Raw genomic sequence first — 15,565 nt, forward strand, 5'->3', positions numbered from 1 at the left:
GGCATTAAAAGGGGCATCATGAGACCACTCAAGGGCCAGATTACGAGTGTCAGGTGTGGGAAGGAATAGACGTTCATGTACGAAAGGCAACCCATCAGAAAACACGGGGTCCCATTCTCGCAACTGGTCGGAGTGATTGCTAGTCCAAGATCGGACCGAGTCTAATAACGACAATGAAGGTGTACAAAGACAAATCACATGACTCTTTCCGAGAACAGTGTCAGGAAAGGTTGGCAACACGACCCCCCCTGGGGAACGTGACAAGGCGTCTGCTTTTCCATGTGCAGTGCCAGGACGATGCATGATACGAAAATCAAAAGAGGAAAAGAAAAGATGCCATCGGACCTGTCTGCTATTAATGCACTTCAATGAGGCCAGATCCTGCAAATTCCGGTGATCTGAGTAAACCGTGATGGGATGTTTGGCCCCCAGAAGATGATGGCGCCAAACACGAAAGGCATCCATGACAGCCAAGAGTTCTTTCTCCGTAACAGTGTAATGAGTCTCCGTACTGGAGAACTTACGGGAATGGTATGCCACTGGATATAATTGCCTGTTGTAGGACACGTTTGTGACAATACCGCACCAAGAGCAAAAGAAGAGGCATCTGCCTCTACTATGAACGGAAGATCAGGATTGGGGTGCTGGAGTACCGGTGCGGTAGTGAAAGCAGTTTTCAGAGCCTCAAAAGCCTCCTGATGTTCCGCGTGCCAGTGGTAGGGTACCTGAGGACTAGTCAGAGCCGTGAGCAGCGCAACAATTGTGGAAAAAGAAGAAATGAAACGTCTATAAAAGTTAGCGAATCCCAAAAAGGCCTGCAAGGACTTGAGTGTTTGGGGTACTGGCCAATCTAATACTGCTTTGACCTTAGATTCGTTCATGGATAACGCCCCAGGGGTGATATGGAAACCCAGAAACTCAACAGAAGTTTTATGGAACTGACATTTCTCAGGTTTGGCAAATAAGGAATGTTCTCTCAAACGGGATAGTACTTCTCGTACATGCTTTACATGGTTATCAAGATCACGAGAAAAGATTAAGATGTCGTCCAAATACACAACCATGTAAACGTCCAGAATATCCCTGAATATGTCATTCATGAATCGTTGGAATGTGGCTGGGGCGTTACATAGGCCAAAAGGCATGACTAAATATTCGTACAAGCCGTAACGAGTACAGAAAGCCGTTTTCCACTCGTCTCCCTCGCGAACGCGTACTAAATTGTATGCGCCACGTAGGTCAAGCTTGGTGAAAACGGAAGCATGAGTTAAATGGTCCAGAAGTGGGGTGATTAACGGGATTGGATATCTATCCTTTTTTGTGATAGCGTTAAGACGCCGATAATCCACACAAGGGCGTAAATCCCCCTCCTTCTTGGGTACAAAGAATATGGGACTTGCTGCTGGTGAAGTGGAGGGACGGATGTGTCCTAAACGTAAGGCATTCTGTACATACTCTTTCAATGCTTGTTCCTCCGAAGGGGACAAAGAATAGATCCTGCCCGAAGGGATAGCGGAATCAGAAAGTAATTCGATTGGGCAGTCATATGGTCTATGTGGAGGAAGTACCTCGGAAGAGCCCCGATCGAAAACCGATTCGAATGCATTGTACTCAGGAGGAATCCCAGACACCAACCCCCCAACAGTATGCGAATGAACAATCTCTGGATCATCAACAGTGAGTTGAGCTAATGCTCCTAAGGCCCGAGAAGGTGTGTCAGAGGCTTGATGGACCGGGAGACAGTAATTCCGACAGACTTCGGACTCGAAGAGTACAGTGCCTGACTGCCAATTGATCAGTGGGTTATGTTCACGTAACCATGGAATACCTAGTATGATACCAAATTGGGGTGTGGTAATTAAATCAAAACATATGGTTTCTGTGTGTGTTTCTTGTATGTTCAACAAGAGGGGTGCAGTTTGGTGTCTAACAGGACCAGAAACCAATGCAGAGCCGTCTACGGCTTGGACATGTTCCGGTCGTGTTTTTACCACTAAAGGTAGGTTGAGGGAATGGGCCAAATCGATATCTATGTAATTACCAGTGGCACCTGAATCAATGATGATATTGACTGCATGAAGAAGGCCTGTAGAGGGACATAGAGTAGCCTTTACAGAGACGGGTTGGACACGAGCAAAGGCAAGAGAGGTACCCGGAGATGATGACGGGACACTCGACCTGTTCTCCGGATCTAAGGTCGAGCCATCCGAAAATCCTGGCTCTTCTTGGGACGTCGAGGACACTCTTTCACAATATGTCCAGTGGTGCCACAATAAAAGCATGCATTGTCCACCCTTCTACGTTCCCTCTCTGATGTTGTGATAGGACTACGTAAACCTCCCACTTGCATAGGTTCTTCTGTACTGGAAGCAGGAGTACTAGCAAGAGTAGGATGGGAAGAGACCCCCAACTCAGCTCTACGCTCTGATCGTCGTGCATCTACCTGCAAGACGAGATCAACCAATTCCTGATATTGAGTAGGCATAGAAGGGATCACTGATAAAGCATCTTTCATGGGGTTACTCAACCCCCTATAAAAGACCACCGCTCGCTTGTTTTCTGGCCATGATGTTTCTGCAACTAGCTGATTGAAACGGGTGATGTATTCTATCAAAGTCCTTCTACCCTGAGTCAGTTCCAAAAACTCCAAATCCCTGGACTGCGCCTTGTGTCGAGTATCGAATACTCGAGACATTTCTAGAACCAACAAATCAAAGTCGTAAAGGACTGGGCTATTATTCTCTAGCAGGGGATTAGCCCAAGCGGCAGCCGTTCCGGCTAAATGGGAGAGGGCAAAGGCGGCTTTAGTAGTGGAAGTAGGAAAAGCCAAAGGTCTGCATAAGAAGTGTAACTTGCACTGATTAACAAAGGTTCTGAATTTCTTGGGGTCACCTTGATAGCGTTCCGGAGCAGCCAGGGGGGAAGGAGATGGGAGGATCATTGGAGTCGGGACTGTAGAAGTAGCCAAGGGAGGGGGTGTAGTGAAGGAGCTGGCATCTCCAAACTCAGGGTCTGCAGGAAGGGAATGCTGAACACTTTGTATGGAATCCAACCTTTGGTGGATCACTGTGTTCGCGGCTGCCATATCTGCCCTTAATATTGTAATTGCCTGGACTAAAGCAGCTATGGGTTCTTCCGTGGATCCCTGCATCGTCAAACACGACTATACGGCTTCTCAGTCTGTTCTGACTTGAGTGTCGTGTAGACCGATGAGTCCTCTGTCCCCAAGTGACGCACAGGGGAACTTAATAGAAACCCGCTGTGCGACCTTTGAGGCCACAGGTGGGAGATGTCTTCCCAGATCCACGGAGCCTCTGGAACACCGATGCTGCTGTCGAGAAGGAACGGGGTTAAGTACCAGGCAATCACAACACAGTCAGATAAACAAAAGGATCTAAAATGTCTTACCTATCTGGTGTAAGGGTAACCCAGGTAACCTAGTAGAGAGGCTCGAGGCTCAGTTGATGCGGCGCTCCCTGGAATGGTAGAACCGCAGGTTAGCGTGGATGAAGGGCTAGCCACCTGTAGGAGAGAGGGCTTGACTTGAATCCCAAAAAGGGAAAGGGCGTAGAAGTTCAGCAAGGTAACCAGGGATGATCCAAAGGCAAGTCGAGGTGAAGTCCAAAATCCGGCAACAGGTCAACAGTTCCAAGCAAAGGTACAAAAGGGGTGTCCGAGGGAGTCCGAGGTAGAGTTCCGTGATCAAGATAGCAAGGAGCAAGTAGTAACGCCAAACAGGGTCTGAAGCCAGCTGAGAAGCAATGAGTTTTCTGTCTCTCAGACCTTTATACTGTGTGTCTGGGAGTCATGTGACGTCTCTGGACCATGTGACGTCCAACAAGGACACGTGACTCTGGATCACGTGACCGACGTGGTGACGTAACACCGCCCCTTCTGCCATACGCTCTCCAAGGCAATTGCCAATGCAGAAAGGGCTGCAATCGAGCCTGTACACCAAAGCTGGTACGGGGTTTCCGGTTCTTTGGGTTAACCGAATCACCTGAGCCTGGAACCGTGGGAGGGGATGGTGGAGATATGTGAGCAGTGTTCTGATGTGTAGCGAACTGGTGTGCAGAGGATCGTCTAACAAGAGGCTTCTACTTGGGCAGGTTTATTGGTCAGGCAAAAGAGTTCATCTTTAAAAAATGTTTCTCTTTTTATGGAAGAATTTAAGAAAATGTTTGATAAAAGACAAATGTCCTTAGAAGTTGATGGGGAATTATTAGATTTGCGTCAAGGAAACAGAGACTTGGTCACATATATCACACAGTTTAGGTCTCTGGTTTTAGAATCCCAGTGGCCAGCAGAGAAGAGGTCTTCTCTTTTTTATAGAGGTCTCAAGGAGGAATTGAAGGATGCCTTGTCCAGTGTAGCCCAACGCCCTTCTTCTTGTGAGGAATTGATTGATTTAGTAGTTCAGTTGGACTATCGTATAAGTGAAAGAAAAGCAGAAAGGCGTCGTTGTACTCAGGGGGAGGTGAGGTCAGTCACTAGAGGAGATCGTTCAAGGCTTGAGGTGGGTAGTAAAGAAGTGAAACCAAGGTTAAATGATCAACAAAGTAGAATAAAAGGTCCTTTATCAAAGGAGGAAAAGACTAGGAGGCGTGAGAATAATTTGTGTTTATATTGTGGTAGGGGCGGTCATTTTTTAGGAAATTGTCCCTTTACACCCAAAAAATTTTCATCAGCCGGAGGAAAAGGACAGCAAGTTGCAAATACAGTTCAGTCAGCGGTTCCACACATAACTGTAAATGTATCCTTGTATTTGAAGGAGGAAAGGAAAGGGTATGGACCGGTAGTGATTGATTCAGGAGCCACCGGGAACTTTATGGATTGGGGAGTAGCTAAGGCATTGGGAATACCACTTGTGAGGAAGGAAGTTGTGGAACAGGTTCGGGCTGTAGATGGAACTTCTCTTTCATCAGGTCCTATAACTCATGAAACTGGTGTTTTGGTTATGGAATTACTTGGAGGTCATAGAGAAGAAATTTCATTTGATTTAATTGATACACCAATTTTGAAAATAATTTTAGGCATGCCATGGCTAACCTTGCATAATCCTCAAATTGATTGGAGTAGGCGAGTGCTAGAATTACAGTCTAGTTTCTGTTTAGAAAATTGCCTTTTGAAAGGTAATCCTGGGAGGGAAGAAACACAAGGTTTGGTTTCCTTTTTTCTAACTGATGCAGGTATTACAGGACATAATATAGGAGCGGTGTTAGGACATCTTCCGGAGTGTTATCAAGGGTACAAGGAGGTTTTTGATGAAAAGGAGGCAGGAGAATTACCTCCACATAGGAGTTTTGACTGTAAAATTGATTTGGAGCCTGGGGCGGTTTTACCAAGTAGTCGAGTGTATGCTTTAACTGAAAAGGAGAATGATTATCTTAAAGAGTACCTTGCTGAAAATTTGGCTAAGGGTTTTATTCGTCATTCTCAATCTCCAGCCGCATCTCCATTATTTTTTGTACCAAAACCAGATGGGTCTCTCAGAACATGCATTGATTATAGAGCTGTGAATAGGATTACGATCAAAAACAAGTATCCTCTCCCTCTAATTTCGGAAATCTTGAATCAAGTCCAGGGAGCCACAATTTTTTCCAAACTAGATTTACGTGGTGCCTATCATCTGGTGAGAGTCCAGGAGGGTGATGAGTGGAAAACGGCATTCAAAACCCGATTTGGGCTTTATGAGTACTTGGTAATGCCTTTCGGTTTATGTAATGCACCAGCTGCCTTTCAATTCTTTATGGATGAAATTTTAAGAGATTTTTTAGACATATTCGTAGTAGTATATATTGATGATATTTTGATTTATTCTCAGGATTTAGAGTCTCATAAAATTCATGTGGGAAAGGTTCTACAAAGACTCAGAGAGAATCATTTGTTTGCTAAATTAGAAAAATCCCAGTTTCATACTAATTCTGTGGAATTTTTAGGATACATTGTTTCTCCCAAGGGATTGGAGATGAATCCGAACAAAGTTCAAGCCATCACGGATTGGCCAGCACCAACGAAAGTAAAAGAAATTCAAAGCTTTTTAGGTTTTGCAAATTTTTACAGAAGATTTATTGAAGGATTTTCTCGGTTGATTACTCCCATAACAAAACTCTTAAAGAAAGGTGCCAAATTTGTGTGGTCGACAGAGGCAGAGGAGGCATTTCAAGAATTAAAGAAAAGGTTCAGTTCGGCCCCTATTTTAATTCATCCAGATCCATCTCAGCCTTTTTATGTAGAAGCGGATGCATCGAATCTTGCCATGGGGGCTGTTCTTTCTCAGAGACATCGAGAGACAGGACAACTTCATCCAGTGGCTTACTATTCTAAAAAAATTTCTAAGGCAGAACAAAATTATACCATCTCAGATCGAGAATTATTGGCAATCAAGTTCGCTTTTGAAGAGTGGAGACATTTTTTAAAGGGAGCAAGACATACTGTGACTGTGTTAACAGACCATAGAAATCTGCTTTTTTTGAAATCAGCTAAGACTCTCACACCAAGACAGTTAAGATGGTCATTGTTCTTTGCTGATTATGATTTTGTAGTGACATTTAAGCCAGGTAGGCTTAATGGAAAGGCTGATGCTTTATCACGTCAATTTCCTGGAAGTGAGATGGAATCAGAAAAGGAGATGATATCCATTATCGATCCATGCTGTTTTATTTCTGCCGGAATACAGAAAATTGAGGATGTTAAGGAAGAAGTTCGAAAGTCCATGTCAATTGCACAAATGGAGGAATGGGTTCGAAAGGATCCGGTTCGAAAAATTGAAAAAGGATTGCCGTTTTTTGAAAATAAACTTTACTTACCTATTTTGGAATTGCGAGAGAGAGTAATAAGAGACTGTCATGAATCTATGCTGTCCGGACACCCAGGTTTTAGAAAGACGCTGGAATTGGTCAGGAGAAGCTTCTGGTGGGAAAAAATGCGTCAGGACATCTTAAATTTTGTAAAAACCTGTGCTATTTGCGCTCAAATGAAGAATCAAACCGGAAAACCAGTCGGGTTGTTGGAGCCGTTGCCTATTCCACCTCGTCCTTGGCATACAATCTCCCTGGACTTCATTACAGATCTTCCTTGTGACAAGGGTTGTACATCTATTCTAGTTGTGGTGGACCTCTTGTCAAAAGAGGCTCACTTTGTTCCAATGGAGGGAGAGGTTACTGCAGACGTTTTGGCCAAAGTCTTTTTGCGAGAAATAGTTAGACTGCATGGTCTTCCTAATCAAATTATCTCAGATAGAGGTCCTCAATTCATTTCTAGATTTTGGAGGGTTTTTTGTAAGGATTTGGGTGTGGAAGTCAGTTTATCATCAGGTTATCATCCCGAGACCAATGGACAAGTAGAAAGGGTAAATCAAGAACTGGAGAAATATCTGAGGTGTTATCTACAGGCAGGGGAAGAATGGGTGGATTTGATTTGGCTTGCCGAATTTGCTTATAATAATTGTGCTAAAGATTCAACTAACATGTCTCCGTTTTACCTTGGAAGAGGTTTTCACCCACGGTTTTTAAGTTTTGAAATTACTGAAGAGTCAGAGAATCCTGGAGTTGAGGTTCGATTAAAAACTATGAGAAAGAATTTGGAAAGAGCAAAAAGGGTACTTTTCGATAGTAAACAGAAGTACAAAAGATTTGCAGATCAAAAAAGGAGGTTGGGTCCTAAATATGAGGTTGGTGACTTGGTTTGGCTTTCGACTAGACATTTGAGAATTAAGGGCAAAAACAAATTTACTCCACGTTTTTTAGGTCCATTTAAAGTAGAAAAGGTGATCAATCCAGTGTCAGTACGGTTAAAATTACCTACTTCGTTGAAAATTCATCCCACCTTTCACATTAGTCTATTAAAACCTGTTATTCAGGGGACTAGAGTTGTACATCCACCTTCACCAGTTCAGTTAGAGAATTCATCTGAAGAGTTTGTAGTGAAAAGAATTGTAGATTCCAGGAGGTTAAGAGGGAAATTACAATATTTAATAGACTGGGAAGGTTTCGGACCTGAGGAACGTACATGGGAGGATGAGGTGAATGTGCATGCACCACAATTAGTCGCAAAATTTCATAGAAAGTATCCTTCTAAAGTTGGCCCTGGGACAGGGCGTTAAGGGGCGGTACTGTCAGGTTTCGTGGGATTTGGATGAATGAGGTGAAATGAGGATATGATTAACATAAAGTATGGTTTGGGCCTTAACTTTCTGTGCAGAGTGTGGAGAGCTTCCCAAGTCAAAATGGAGAATTCCAAAAGGATCAGTGATTGGCCAGAAGTAAAAGAAAGGCATTGTTGGAACATTCTAAACCGCCTTTCATTGTCAGAAGCCCAGCTGGAAGGTCTTATGTTTGAAGCTCTTAAGTTTTAGAAAACTTTAGTTAGGCCCTTGTGCCTAATATTAGTTATTTGGACCAGGAAAGTGTTGGAGATTTAAAAAGAAACTTAGAAAACGTTCCGGTGAAAGAAAGAAGCAAGCTAAGTGATTTCATTATCTTTTATGGAATTTTATGATTATCAAGCAGGAGTTAAATATCAAAACTATTAATTAACTTGTTCCTGTTTTTCTTAGTTTTTGTTTATATAGTAGTTCTTTTTGTTCTTTCAAGAATTTATTTTTGAACTTCTAGAACTGTATTTAAATTAATTGAACTGCGTCACATTTTTTTTTTGCACCTGGCAAATTGGAGTGTGTAGGTCTGTTATTCATTTTAGCGTTGTGTATTTTTTCGGCCGTATAGAAGTTTATTGAGTACTGTACCTTTTGTCGGTAACAGTGCTTTTCTTAGCGTCGGACTAGCGTTAGAAATCTTACACTGTCTGCGCAAGTGACAGTGTGGTAGCCACGCGACTCCGAGGCGTTATGTTTAATTTACTAACATTCTAACCTTGCGCGTGATCTTCACTGGGCTGCCTCTTCAAGGATTAGTCTCCGGAACTGAGGAATTTCTCCTTTCCTGTTTGAGCAATTCATATTAAGAAGAGTGGAAGACTATTCCTTTACGCATGCGCCCAAGCCAGTTTCATTTTTGAACTCAATTCCTTGTTCATGTGCGCTTCCATTTTAGAAGGAGTAAACAATATCTTCACGCATGCGCATATTCTGGTAAAAGGAACGCTTCTTTCACGAGCGATCTTCTTTGCAAGCAAAAGATCCAATTAATGAACACTTTTACACATTCAGAAAACAAACAATTTTAAATTGAATAGTTAGAGTGTCATTCTTGGAATTTGTGTTGAAGCTGGACACCAATACAAACTACATGTATAATATTTCCAGCGGGTTGTTTGGGCAAAAGACAGTTGAGCTGCTTGAAGACAAACTCCTTAAACTGAGAGAGATTAGCAGTTTTTTGCAAAACCGAATTGAAGAAATCAGTAAGAGCATCTAAGACTCTATTTTTATGTTTTCTTCAGTAGAATTCATACACGTCCTCTACGTTATTCACAGAGGATAATCAGGTATGGTGGCGTGTTTATTTACTTAAATTTATAAAGAGAGGTCAGAGCCAAGGAATTCAAAGGTTAGTGACTAAAGTGAATTGTTGTTATTTTCACCAACAGGTTGGCAGATAAAGAAGCTGAGCAAAACCTGAAGTTTATTATTTTGTCCCATTTTCCCCTTTTCCCTTGGGGGTGCTCTCAACTGAACTGTTTGATACCAGTTAAGAGGTTAGCATCCAAAGGGGACTGCAGGGGTTCAGCAGCTTCCGGGGACAACATTAGATTTGAGAAAGCCTGACAGAATCAACTGTTCCAAATCTGCCAACAAAGTAGGGGAACTCACATAGCCCAAATGGAAAGCACCATAGTGCAAAACTACCACATGGGGACTGTTCATCCTACGCATATCTCTAAAAACTTGGAGAATTGCCTCTACATTGCAGTCAGTCACAGCGCTCCACACCACCTCCACTCCTCTAACATCGAAATTGTTTGCCGCATGCCTGCATTGAGAATGCTCCTGTAAACCATGGACAAACATATCTCTGAGCACAAACACCATGGGCCTCATTACACGGTAGGCGGTAGGGACATACCGTTACCGGTAAGGGATTACCGGTATCGGTAAATCCCCTCCCCAATCACGACCCGGACATACCGCTATTAGCGGCACCGCAAAGTACGGTGGCACTATTAGCGGCAAGTCCGTGAGCGCGCGGCCCCTCAGACCGGAAATAGCGGCATAGCGCTAATATCACAGCATCACGAGCCATGCGTACATGGCAATACCGGCATGTAGTAGACCCAAAGAACCCTTACCGGCAAGGCGCTAATACCGGCATCGCGAACCACACGTTAAAAGAGCACAGCAGAGTTCCCACCTGCCACAGGTGGACAAAATCAGCACAGGTGGAGGCAATGGAGACTGGCAGCACATAAGAGCACACCACACCCCTCCCCACACCCATTCCCACACCAAGATGGATGCAATACTAGCAGCATTACATGGGCTAGAGGACATGATTGCTGTGCAGCAGCTACAACAACAGGCAGCACAGAGGAGACGCAGGAGGAGGAGGAGGAGGAGGGCAAGACAGGCGCAGCAAGCACCACCAGTGCACCTAGTGATACCACAGAAGCAGCCACCAATTCCCAGGATCAGAGCCAGTCCAGTCAACCTAACCCCTGAGCAGATACACACCCTGTACCGTCTGGACTGGGATACCATCACCACCATAGTAGACATGATATACAACGACATTGTGAGTCTCATTGACATCCGTACTGCCATCCCCCCTCTACTGAAGGTAGTAACAGTGCTCCACTTCTTGGCCACAGGCACCTACCAGCATACGGTAGGTCAGATGCATGGCATATCACAACCAGTATTCTCACGCACACTGAACCAGGTGCTCGATGCCCTCCTGCAGCACACAAGTCAACACATATACATGCCACGGACTGCCCAGGAGATCTCCAACACCAAAGTTGGCTTCCATTCACTGGCAGGCATCCCAAGTTGCATCGGGGCCATCGACTGTACCCTTGTAGAACTGCTGGTCCCACATGCCAATGAGGTAGTGTACCGTAACAGAAAGCAATACCACTCCATCAACGTCCAAATGGTATGTGACTCCAATAAGATCATCACACATTGCTGTGCCCGATATCCCGGTTCAACCCATGATGCAATGGTCCTGCGGAACTCGACAATACCACGATACATGGAGCGACATGCTGGACAACGTTCGTGGCTACTTGGTGAGTAGCAGGCCGACCACATGTCAGTGTGATGTGGATTGTGAGTGGGGGGGGAGATGCATACTCCAACTGGGCGTGAATGGGGGGGGGGAGATGCATACTCCAACTGGCCGTGAATGGGGGGGGGAGATGCATACTCCATCTGGCCGTGAATGGGGGGGGGAGATGCATACTCCAACTGGCCGTGAATGGGGGGGGGGGAGATGCATACTCCAACTGGGCGTGAACTTGTGTCATGAGAAGAATGGACATACATATTTGCATCACTGTACAGTGAGGCAGCCCACAATGGACCAGAGACAAAACCACATGCCGGAAGTGAGTGCCACGGCAAACATATCAATCCATTACGCCAAACAGGCCATTCCAAACAACATGCACACCGCACAACACACCATTCCCCCATTACACAAATCAGCAACATGCATATCAAAATCACAACTGAAATGTACGCTGAACAACATCAGAAATGGTCCGCGCACATGAGTGCATACAAATGGATCCCCTGTAGCCATTGTGGTGAGGCACACCCGTACCCCACCACAGAATTGCCATCAAACAGCATGGGGACATCAACTAAGGAATGGCAGTGTACTAGCAGTGTGGCACTAACGTTGCCAGGGCCAGGAAACACAAATCACTTAAACTCTGGTGGGACATGGCAATCCCTGCTGTATGCATGCATGGTGCATGTCCACTTGCAAGGACCACCTCACCTTCCCACATTGCAGTTACCCTGATTGCCATGCGTGCTTGGATCAGTGGATGTCGTTGAATATGCAATGTTTGTTTGTGTGATATGTGCACGCTCCACATTATGTAGACACTTACACATACCCATTGTTGCACCCATGCAGGTGATGCAGGTTATCCCCTGAAGAGGTGGCTCCTTACCCCTGTGCGGAACCCACAGAACAGGCACGAAGAGGACTACAATCATGCACACACCCGTACCCGCGTGGTGATCGAGCAGACATTCGGCCTATTGAAGGAACGCTTCCGGTGCCTCAGCAGGTCGGGCGGGGCACTCCTGTACGGGCATGAGAAGGTGGCCAAGATCACCATGGCATGTGTCATGCTTCACAATATGTGTATCAGACGGAATGTGCCAAAGCCCCCTGACATAGAACTGCGACCACCGTCTGAGGATGATGACGGGGATGAGGATGGAGGAGAGGGGGCTGCAGGTCATGCAGGTGGCGATGCCCATGAGGGACGTGCTGTGCGGCAGCACCTGATAGACCATTGTTTCTGATGCACATGGATTAGGAGGGTGCAATTGGTGTTCAGCTCAGGGCACGGGGTGTATGGAGGACATAATCACAGTGCACCCTTCAACAATAAAGCACACATACACAATTATCAATGTCCAGTCATGTGATTATCCATGCCATTACGTGTGTATTGAGCATTATGACATTCAAACGTGCATGTACCCTCCACCCCAACAACCCTCACCCCCCTCCCCCCACAACTCCTCCAAACACCCTCACCCCCCTCCCCCACAACTCCGTCGAACACCCTCACCCCCCTCCCCCCACAACTCCACCGAACACCCTCACCCCCCTCCCCCCACAACTCCGCCGAACACCCTCACCCCCCTCCCCCCACAACTCCACCGAACACCCTCACCCCCCTCCCCCCACAACTCCACCGAACACCCTCACCCCCCTCCCCCCACAACTCCACCGAACATGGTGTGCACATCAGTGCTGCATTAGTTCCCAAGTGTCAACAGGGACAGGCTGGCCCTACTTCCCTCCTCCACTACCACCATTGGGGGGTTGTGAGTCTGACCGCCGCAAGGACCGGCTGGACCTGCGCAGGATGGTTGTCTGGTCGGAGCTAGTAGACGAGGGCGTGGCTGGTTGATCTGCTCCCTGTGAGTGACGCATGCTCTCCATCGCCTCAGCAATGCGCGTTAGGACCTGCCTCACAGCGGCCATCTCGTCACATAGGCGCGTCGTGTTGCTGTCCATGGCAGCTTTCATGTCCCTTGACAACACCCGGATCTCCTCCCTGGTCGAGGCAGCCTCGCTCACTTGCCGGGCAACCAGGGCATTGAGCTCCTCCTGGCGCTGGCGTATCAGGCTCATGGTGTCGTCTGCGGCCCTGCCCCTGTTACTCCTCGGCGCAGCTTGCTGCATGTGGCCGACATCAGGTGAGCTCGCCACGGGACTGAATGACCCATCCATTGCATCTCTGGCATGCACCTCATGGATGCTGCCATTGGATGTGTTGCATGGGCTGTGGAGTGGGGACAGCTGGGGGCTGGGTGTACGCTGCCCTTCCGGTGTCGGACATGGGTCGTCCACATCACTCATAGGTGCCGTGGCTGCTGCTTCCCCAACGGAGCTATTGGCTGCGGACGGCGTGCCTTCTGGCACTGGCTCCTGAGTGGTGGGGGTGGGTGGTGGGGGTGCTGCCACAGTGTCGGATGGCATTTTGACCCTTGGTGTGGTCGTTGCGTGGGTGGCTTTTGAACGCTGGGCCACTCCAGATATCCCAGTGCCCCTCGATGTACTGAGCCTGGTGCCTGCATCCTTTCCCTTGGCCTGCTTTTTGGGTGGTGGGGCCTGCGTTGCAGAGTCCAGCTCCTCACTGTCAGATTGTGACCCTGTGGGGGAGCAAGACAGGGATAACATCAGTGATGGGTCAACGTGCATCATGCATATGTTGTTGTTGCTGCAGTTCTTTGGATTTGGACATCTACTTTGGGCCTGCAGGTTGTTGGCCAGATGGGTGGGTCATCCGGACATGTGTCAGGGTGACACGTGTGTGAGGTGCTGCATGCATGTGGTTGTGTGGGGATGTGCAGGGCATATATGCAGGGTTGTGTACATGTGTGTGTGATGACCCCATCCATTAGCTGATTCCAATTCACATTTGGGGGAGGGACTCATGCTTGGCATTGCTGTGTCTTGCGTGGTCACTCACCTCCGTCTGACGTTGTTGCCACACCACACTCCATTCGGCCCACTCCCTCGATGGATTCTATGCCAATGGTGCTGGCACATGTCTCCTCCCACTCCTGCATCTTCATCGGGGATCCACCTCCGCCTCCTGTGCCCATGGCCAGATTCCTGTTGGCCGATAAAATGCTGCGTACACGGTGGCGCAGATCATCCCACCGCTTGCGCACGTCCTTTACGGTGCGGGGGGTGGAGCCCACCGCACTGACTTTCTGCGCCACCTCAGCCCAGATTTCCTTTTTTCTCAGGAGTGCCGGGCGCCGCATGTCGCTAGCGAACACTACGTCTGCATTTGCAGCCAGGGTGTCTGCCAGCATTTTCAATTCCTCGTTTGAGAAGCGTTCTTTGCGCTGGCGCGCATCGGCTTTCTTTAGGGCCTTGGGCATTGTTTGTTCTTCTGGGATGTGGTTTTGCCAGTCGTGGTGTTGCTGCAGGTCCTGAGTGCAGGGGATGGCAATGGATTGTGTTTTTAAAGATGGCCGCCGGGCTCTTTCCCGTTCCGGTGCGATGACGCTATTTCCGGTTCCGGTGTTTTACGGTGACCGCTAATAGCAGTGACCGCTAATAGCAGTGACCGCTAACAGCGGTGACCGCTAATAGCGTGCAGCATGAGGGCGGAGGTGCTATCAGCACTTTGGTCGGAGCCGGTAAGGTGCTTTTCGGCCATGGCGGTGGGGTCATTTACCGTCATGGCCCTATGCGCGTGTCCGCTAACTCGTAATGGAACGCTATTAGCGGTCTCCTACGATGGCGGACACGCTAATAGCGCCATGACGGTAAATCACATTTTTTAGCGCCTACCGTGTAATGAGGCCCCATGACTTTCACCACCTCAGCCATCTTCACTACACACACTCTCTTTCTAGACAGATCAACAATGTCAACATCTGATTGGCGGATCCCTACAATGCCCTTTCCATGCTGAATTTGCTGGAAAACCCTGTATGTGGCAGGCCCTACCCGCGGACAGCCGTGGTGTCCGCACGGCACCTAACTCTTAGCCAGCCCTTGTACCCTTTCCACATTACTCTCGGTTCCATTCCCTCATTGGATCCAGCTAAGCAGTCACACAACCATCCACCAATCACATCCAAAACCTCTACATCTAACTCCATCATCAGAGTTCCGCACTTCAAATGTACTGTTGATCACTATGAATACAAGTCTCATATGATTGGAAAGCACCTACTACAAAAAGTTTTGAAGATTTCTACTTACTGTTCCATACATATCCACATGCATAATTAAAAACTACAGGTATGCATATTTTATTCGGAGTATATGTACAACTTTTCTGATTCCATATAAACAAAGTAATGCCACTAAATCTGCATAGCCAATACATACATGCCAACGCTCCCGATTTAAGCCCGAGACTACTGATTTTTCATTGAAAAATCGCA

Source organism: Ambystoma mexicanum, chromosome 9 (genome assembly GCF_040938575.1).
Source record: "Ambystoma mexicanum isolate Mex_15411 chromosome 9, UKY_AmexF1_1, whole genome shotgun sequence".
NCBI lineage: Eukaryota > Metazoa > Chordata > Amphibia > Caudata > Ambystomatidae > Ambystoma > Ambystoma mexicanum.